This window comes from Tympanuchus pallidicinctus, unplaced genomic scaffold (assembly GCF_026119805.1).
Source record: "Tympanuchus pallidicinctus isolate F22 unplaced genomic scaffold, pur_lepc_1.0 scaffold17, whole genome shotgun sequence".
Taxonomy (NCBI): Eukaryota; Metazoa; Chordata; class Aves; order Galliformes; family Phasianidae; genus Tympanuchus; species Tympanuchus pallidicinctus.
This window is the reverse complement of record NW_026294690.1, coordinates 13,675,796-13,684,459: the sequence shown is the minus strand read 5'-3', so window position 1 is coordinate 13,684,459 and position 8,664 is coordinate 13,675,796. Positions and strand designations below refer to the sequence as shown.

Here is an 8,664-nt window from a genome sequence, read left to right as displayed (position 1 = left end):
TTTTTGTTTAGTCTCTCTCTGGCTGTACTTAAGGAAAAACAACAAGTATAACCAAAATATAACAAAAATAACTCCTTCTGCTTGATCTGAGCTCCCAGTTTTGTTGTGTGCCTCGGAAAACTCAGCTCCACAGCTCTGACTTCAGCCAGGCACTCAAGAGCCCATTGATTTCTGTATAGATCATGGTCTCTTTTCCCAATTACCATGACTGCAGGAGACTTAGAATTGGTGATTTTATGTTGTTTGAATACAAATTGATCGTTAGAAATATTAATAATGACTACTTGACTTTATAATTAGCTATGTATTTATATTGTGTGCAGGAGTCGTTAATCTTCAATGATCACATTCCAAATAATCCATTTGTATTTAAATGAATTGATGTGTAATAGCTATCTTAATCAATCTAAATTAAATTATTATTTAGGAGCCTTTATCACTTATAACTTTTCTTTGTCTGGCAGCATTTTGGTTTGGAGGACAACAGGCTTTGCTTGGCATCCAGAGCCCCTAAAGAGCTGAATTGCAGAAGAGCCATGGGTCTTCTCCCTTTGCAACATCCCCATCCATCATCTGTTAGGAATATGGATCGTGATCATGGGACTGGACTGTTGGAGGCAGAGGTTTGTGCCTTCTGTCACTAAGCCATTGGATGTCTCCAGAAGTGGATTCCTTGAATCTGAGATCACTAAAAATTAACTTCCCTTCTACTCATCCATAAAAATTCTCAGTGATCTGCTAATATCTATAATGGCTTGTTTGAAGTTTGTCACTTTATTGATTTAGCAAGATAATGGCTCTGCTGGCTGATTGTCACACCTGGCCAAACCCCAGGTGAAGGACGGGAGCTTCAGAGCAGCCCATGACAACATAGAGCAGTGATGACTGCAGGGGGCTGGGATCTGTGCATGGAGTTTGTAACACCTGTGGCTCTCAGTCCCACACAGGTGAGCTGAGTTTTGTGGTTCAGTTCCCCACTCACACAGCGCAGATTCAATTTTTGAGGACCCTGCAACTTTACTCATCTTAGGGGGACAAATTATTGGATGTCTGCTGAAGCTGGAAAGCTTTATTTAGAGAAGGAATTGCATTTTGGTGCTTGTCTAGGTAGTTATCCTCAACCATTTTTTTTTGGTTGGTGAAGCAAAGTTAACTGTGTTGTTTCCACAGAGGAGAGGAATGCTCTTTGGTGTTGGATGAGCTATATGACACTGCTTAGAGTCACATCAGCATTCAGTAGGTGAGGTTCACAGCAATTTTCTTCTGGGGAAATTGCAATGGTATTTTTTTTCGCTAACAAAAGAGATGTACTCTTTTTATTGAGCACAGTCAAAACCTGAGGAAATGATTCTTCTCTGGAGGACTGGAGTGGGTGTAAATATCTCTGTAGTGAGCAAAGACTTTGAAATCCCACCAGGGAGTTTCTGGAGGTGCTAAAAATACTTTTTTAAGTAGTTTTGCAATATGTTTCTCATCCCAGTGAAACTGCTGTCAAAGCAATCACAAGCGAAGACATATGCTTCAGACTGATCTTATTTTTCTGTCTTCTTAATGAAAATAAACAAAATAATAACAAAATATAAGTGTTAAAATGCCAGTGCAGGTTCCCAAGCAGTGCTGTGCTTGGGGCAAGCAGGGGAGGCTGGGTGCAGTGCATATTGTGTTGGGTGTGTTGCATAAGGATGTTGACCAAGAAGCAAATTAGAAGAAGTAAAATAAAAAGAAACAAAGGTACCAAAATGAGTATAGGTGGGGTGGGTGGTAGGACAGCCTCACCTGAGGTCTGGTGGTTTTTTTTTTTATTTTGTTAGCTGTTCTCAGCTAAATTCCTTATTTTGGGGGGGGGTTTGTTCACTAAAGCTGTTTGCTGTCACCTTTCATTTTCCCTATTCACTCTCCCTTCCCAGCGGCTAATTGTTGCCAGCCTTTGTTGCCTGGAATCATCTGAGCGACGTTTATTTTTACTTCTTTTTAAAAAATTCCACTACCTTTGCTACAGGATGGATTACACCTTATTTAAAGTCAACAGAAAGACCTCGATGAGCCTCAAACTGGACCTGAAATTGTTGCTTCCTTTCAGGTTTTTAAACTTGATATTTACCTCCTAGCAACCATTGTTTGCAGATGGTGTTCTAGTAACATTGAGCTCCTGCTTGTGTACAGCCACTGGCATCCTTGGACATCCCACAGTTTTATAAAGCACCCAGGGGTAGCAACTCGCTCCACTCACTACAGGTGCCATGTAGAGAGCAGCGTTGCACAACAGCCTGAAATGCAAGAGAAAGTACTGATCAGCAGAGGTTGTAACAGGAGGAGAGGGAGCACTGTGGAGTAGATTGATGCCCCAGGTGTGACAGAAGTGCCCAAAGGATGTTTGAGGATCACCTGTGGGTTTATTGCCTGGAGCACCCGAAGTGGGTGGTAAAGCTCAGCCTGGGGGATGCATTTTGTGCACAGGCTTGTCCCAGCTACAGTCTTCTAGTCCTGCTCTTTGACAGCCAGTTTGGTGCCTTTTTCTTCCTTTAGCTATGGCAATCCATCACACTCTGCCAGTTTGCTCTTGCTGATACACTGGGATGTGAATGTCATTTGTTTGGGTAAGGAAAAGGTGAACCTTGCCTGCTGGGAGCAGTGGTTTTTCCTTCAGCACCTGGCAGATTTTCTAAGTTGTCTTTGAGCTATTTGATGCCCCTCTGCTCCTTTGTTTCTGTTCTTGGGTGCCCACTCTTTAGCTTCAGTTCCTGCAGAGTATCACTATCTCTCCCTGGTAAGCAGCAAGCTTTCAAAGGCAGATCCTCAAAGCAGTCCCTGAAGTGATGCTGCAGTTTTTCTTTCTCCCAAGTGATTTATAGATACAGTTTTCTCTGTAGACATTATTAGCCCTTCTTTAGGGACCTCGTCATAATAGACATCATACAGGATTTGCATGAATAACCCCCTGTCATCTGTGTCCTACCTGAAAGCTGCTGGTGATCTTCCTTGTTCATTCAATCTGAAGGACTTGCTGCTGGTGAATACTGTCGGATGATTCAAGGTTAATTTGTTGTGGTTTTTCATGAGAATCTCCACTCTTAATAAAGGAGACGAAAGAAGTAAATATTTAGTGCACTAAAACATTTCCAGAACGCAAGTAGAACATGCAGAGATGCAAGACTAGAATTCAGAAGGCAAATTAAGACTCTGCAGCCTTTAAAATGTCGAAGTTATTGTTTTAAGATGTCGTGATGTTTTTAATGAATTCTTGAGTTTTTAGAGCCTGGAGCTGTTTAGTTTGGGAGATTTATAGTTTTAAGCTGCACCTTTTGGAATCTTCCCTGGTTTTGCTGAGTGGAAAAGGGTTGCACAAGACCATTACATATGTATGTCCATATATTCTGTATGTTGCATATAGATATATACATTTGCTGTATCTGTTTTGCTAACTGGAGAGTTCGTGCAGGGTGACTCTTTACTACAAGAGGAAAAGAAGTTTAAGGGCAATGCCACAAATATACTGTGGATTTTATTAGTCAGCAACAGTCATGATATCTGGATCACGTAGTAATTGCTACTTAAAAATTTCTCTTCCACAGTTATTAAGAAGTTATGAAAGTTGAAAGATGATGAGCCTGAGATAATTGGTTTGTGCAGAGTCTAATGAGACTATTTTCTTGATAAATAGAATATTTCTTGAGAATAGGAAGACTAATTGATGAATGTTTATAAATTAATCTTACATTATTTCTGTTATAGAATCTTCATCAAAAACTACGCTTCAAAACACACTGTGCTCACAATAGAAAAGGGGTTTATTTACTACTGCTTAGTATTTGTACTGTAGTGATGCTGAGAAGACCCAGTTCAAGATCTTGTGTGTCCCATGCCAAATTGCTGGGCACTTGGATCATTCTGCACTGAAAGCCCACGCAACTCCAAAGCAGTGCTGGCATCTGTTCTCTCACAGAAGGGTTGCCTGATGTGTCCATGTGCAATGCTCAGATAGCAGTGGGGCTGCATGAAGGATGCTCAGTCACTCACTGAGGTTGTTTCATCTGAGGATGATGGTTGACCAAAACACAGACTGGATTCAGCTCTGGGAGCAAATCCTGGAGCTGCCCCTTGGAGCAGCAAAAGCAACATCAAGGTTACGTATCATGCCTTATTCTGTTTCTCCAGCTTTACCTGAGGTTTCCATGTGAGTTTTGGTGGATCCGTTTTCAGTAGTACTTTCAGTCACTATTGATGTGGCTACTTCAGAGCCATTCTGGCCGTAGTGGGATCAGTACTCATCTAGCCTGAACCCACTTTGTCAATGTGGATTATGGAATGCTGTCATGTTTGATCTCTTGGCCAGCTCAGATGACATATGCTGTAATAATGATTTGACTGCAAGTAAAATAATACAGAGATATATATTGATGTTTCAATTACCTCTTAAATTGCATTTGCTGAGATCCCTGGGCCTGTCTTGGGCATTAAAGTATGGATTGCATCAGATTCTGAGAACACATCTTTTTTTTTTTTTTCTGCTCAACCTATATGAGAGCTTGTATTTCCATCCCTGTGTAACTGTCTCTGCTTTAAAGAATGACCCTAAATTATATTTACATAGTAAATTAATGCTCATTTCTTATAGAGAAAGGATTGCTCCAAGGAATGTGTATAAGGGCATTTTTCTCTGCTCCTCTTCTGTGGTCTCAATCATAAATAAGTAGCTGAGTACTCATGGGGCAGCACGAGGGCTTCTCACAAGCAATTGTTTTTACAGCTCTTTTATGGCCGCAGCGTTGAGGAACTAACGGTTTGAAACAGAATCACTGGGAGTTGTAAATTTGTCTCTTAAAGTGAGCTTTTTTCCCTCTCAGGGAATCAGGTGATGGTAGAATGGAAATTCCTGAAGTAGCTTTTTCTGAAGGCAAAGGTGACCTCTTTTCAGCAGCGTGTTAGTTGGTATGGCATGGACAGCTGCTGTGACTGCAAGGCAAGTTTCTTTATTTAAGGAGGAAGAATCCATACGTATCACCAGGGATAATTTGAAATGCACAGGAATTCTCATGTAGTATGAAATACTACTGAGCTGTTTCTTGAGACATATGCCTAGATAGCATTTCCTCTGGAGAGAACAAGGGGGAACATTCCATGCTAGATGTTTTCTTAAACCGACTTGCTAAATAAGATCATTTTAATCGGTCCGGATTCAAAACAACTTCACTTGCTGTGTCAGGAATTACTACTCCCCTGACACTCAATAAAAGGTGCAGGTCTTAAAAGCATTTGATGATTTTTATTTTTATTTTTTTAATTGATATTCTGAATGGAAACAGTCTCCTCTCTTGAAAGGAAACCAAATGAAACCAAGAGTTGGGTGCTGCAGTGCTGTGCCTCTGCTGAGGGCAGGGATGCAGGAGAACAGAGTGGTGTCACCTCTACAGCAAGGCTGGAGGAGTGAACACAGTTCTGCTTTCCACATCTCGGAGAGGAAGCTGCAAAACTGGAAAGGATGCCAGAAAGAGCCATAGTGATGTGTGAATACAGGAAAATGTACCTTATGGTTTGAGATTCATAAAGTTCCATCTGTTTAACTTATCAGAAAGAGATTGCAGTTTAAAATGGATCACAGGGTGTACATACTTCTGTGTAGAATAAATACTAGGTAAAAGGGTACTGTGTGATTCCCACAGAGGGTGGCTGTGTAAATACTGCTCTTGTGATGGTTAACCAACCCATGGAATTAACCCTGTGAGGCTGAGGCTGGAGGCACACGAGTTGTTCCTGTGACTTGTCTTCCACACTCCTCTCTCCACCACATCATCAGTAAAAGGACATCCTTCATCTGAAGATCCAACAGGACTTTTAATCAGAATGATGTGCTCCAGAATAGCTTCTCATTTATGCTTCCTGCTTCCCTTTATTTTTAAAAAAACTTTTCATACTAAAAGAGAAGGCAAAAAGGGCAGAGAACAGGGAAATGAGTCGTACTACTCATTTATTGGTTTTGTTAAAAAAATAAAAATAAAAAATTTGGAAAGCTTTCAAAATCCTTGGAGTCCTACTGGTGAAAATACCATCTTTTACAATCCGACCAGGAGCTGGGCTTGAGGAAGAATCCTGCATTCTCTCCAGCCAGTTCTCATAGCCATATGAAAGGATTCTGTTATCTTTCTTAAGCTAGTTTTAATCTATTGTACTAACCAATAATATGCTAATATAATAAGGATGGAATATTACCTCCTTCCAGGAGGAGGAAGTGGAGTGAGCTTGAGTGACATGGCAAAGGAGCTTGTGAGTAGAAAATCCATTGCTTGTTTCCTCTTCTAGAGCACCCACCCTTCAGCAAAGAGTTGGGGATGGAGGGGAGAGAGGGGATCCTTGGAACAGCCCCACGTTCCGCAAGGAAAGGAATGGATGGGGCAGGAAGAGCACTCAGATCCACAGCTGGGCTTTGGGGCTCCCCTTCAGCCACGTGGGAGCAGTGCTGTGTGTGCACATCGTGGCATCAGGAGGCACACTGTCAACTGCAGTTTGGTGATCGTTCTGGGTCCCTTGTCCCTCCAGATCTTCAGGGAAAGACCTTATTTATGCTTTGACATTTTCTTTGCTGAAAGATTGTTCTTAAAATGCTGTGGTTTGTGGATATAGTATTGTTTATGTATAAAATACCATTGAAGTTCAGCTGGGTCCTGAGCTGACCTTGCCTAGCACTCCAATCTTTCATCTTTCATTTGATCTGCCTCCGAGTGTAAAACATGCTGCTCCTCCTCCATGCACTACAGAGAGCTTGCTCCCCATACCTACCTAATTTGTAGCTAATACTCTCATTGCAGCTGCTTTAATAAGAGTACAGATTTTTTTTTCTAAATGAGATGCATATGTGGCTCCTAAACTGCCATTTTCTGTCTCAGCTTAAACTTTTCCATTCAAGATGCCACATCATACTTAATTTTCTATACTCTTTCTATTGATTTCATTCCTAGCCTACATCAAAATAATGCCAAAAAGGCAACTGGGACCTACCCTGAAGAGAAGGAGCAGAAGCCATCTACTTACACTTCTCTATTGACCTTTTGCTTTTTGGGTAACACTTTTGGGTTGGGGAATAATACTATCTAAATGATGCTATTTCTAAGTATAGGAGTCCTGGCAATTTTTCTCCCTTGCTTTTGTCCTAGAAAGCATCTCTTGCATGGGACACAGAGCTATGAGGTGGAATCAGCTCCTTCCAGAACAGGCTGGAAGCTCAGAAAATGACTGTTGCATTCTTGCAAAGCCGCAGACACTGAGTACAATAAGGTTGAGCCCAAATCCTAATGGGGAACAAAGTTATAACTCAACCAGCTGGAGCTGAGAAAGGCCACTGGCTCTGCTCCAGAAAGCCTGGCATGTTCTGATGTTTGTGGAATATCCTTTTGTTTCTTACCAGGACACACTGCTGGAACGAGAGCAAGCTTATGATGCTGAGGGATCTCCTGGGTTCAACTGGAGCAGAAATACCTCGTGGTTTCTCTACATCTGGGGGGAATTAATAAGTCCTGAAACACATGAAGATTAATAATAAGAATAAAAAGCTTTCCTTCCACCCCCCATCACCTCCTCCCACTGACACGATTTAAAGATTTAAAATCAGTCTGTACCGCAGCCAGAGATTGGAGTTACGATTGTAATGTTTCCATTTAGAACAAGGAAATTGAAGTAGGGCAATTAATCAATAACAATATGGGAAAGTACAGGCTGAGACAGTCACTTGAAGCTCTCATGCTTTGCTGGCTGAGGGGAATTTTAGGAACTTCTGTCTCTTGCTGCCCTATACGTTTTATATTACCAACTTCCAAGTGCAGAGAGAAGCAGTGCTTTGTGTTTGTGCTGCTTCACCCAAACCCATTCATTTGCAGGGAGCGGATACTTAATTATGAATAATCCCAAAGTGCTTCCCTGTCCGCTGTACAAACTGTGCACTCGGGCCCATTTCATGCAGCCATGAAATGCCATCATCCCTCAGGTGAAACAAAGCAACTCTTCAGCTGCACAAAGCAAGGCTGCACAGCAATTTAGAAAAGGAAGTGAAGAATAATGGATTCATTTGAAACTGCAGGGGGATTTTAACTATGCAGAATGCAATTACCAGAACTGGAGTTTATCCAGGACACTGGGGTTAAGACCCCATCTATTATAAAAGATGCCATGGAATTGCCAGCATCCTTCCCCTCATTTCCTATGTGCTGCTCATTGGGATCCTGAGTGCACTCTGGAATAGGCTACTCCTGTTTAGACTGTGAAAAATGATGGGACCTCAGAGTAAGGTGCAGAGGAAAAGGCAGTATTTATCTCAGACCCGAGCTTTCCTCCAACATGGGATATAAAAGCCTTTGTATTAGAGAGGGAAATTAATGGCTCAAGTATGTGACTGTCCAGAGCCACGGAACCAGGGCAGCTGCTGTTCTGTTGTGTAAGGGATGGGCTGCTGAACAAACAGCGTGGATTTACAGTCTATGTTTTGTCATCAAAACCTTAACCTGGGAATGGACCATATCCAGATCAAGTTGATGAAAGTTAGTCTGTGAATCCATTTAAACAACCAAATCCTTCAAAATCCAGAAATTCTGCATTTTGTGGAGGCAGTAAATGAAGGACAGTGTCTCCAGCTTGATGGTTAGCAGGGAAGAGTGGTGTCACAGCCCAGAAGATGTA

At 41.7% G+C, this 8,664-nt stretch overlaps 1 long non-coding RNA gene across 2 annotated transcripts; it reads left to right on the top strand.

The window, feature by feature from the left end:
• Positions 1–470: 470 nt before the first annotated feature.
• On the top strand, positions 471–7,668 carry LOC128078433 (uncharacterized). 2 transcript variants are annotated; one of them, XR_008205652.1, is made up of 3 exons: positions 471–1,107; positions 1,171–1,240; positions 7,400–7,668. It is a non-coding gene; the product is annotated as an uncharacterized LOC128078433 (long non-coding RNA). The 2 variants fall into 2 exon arrangements; XR_008205651.1 differs by lacking the exon at positions 7,400–7,668 and adding an exon at positions 3,733–3,980.
• The last annotated feature ends 996 nt before the right edge of the window (positions 7,669–8,664 follow it).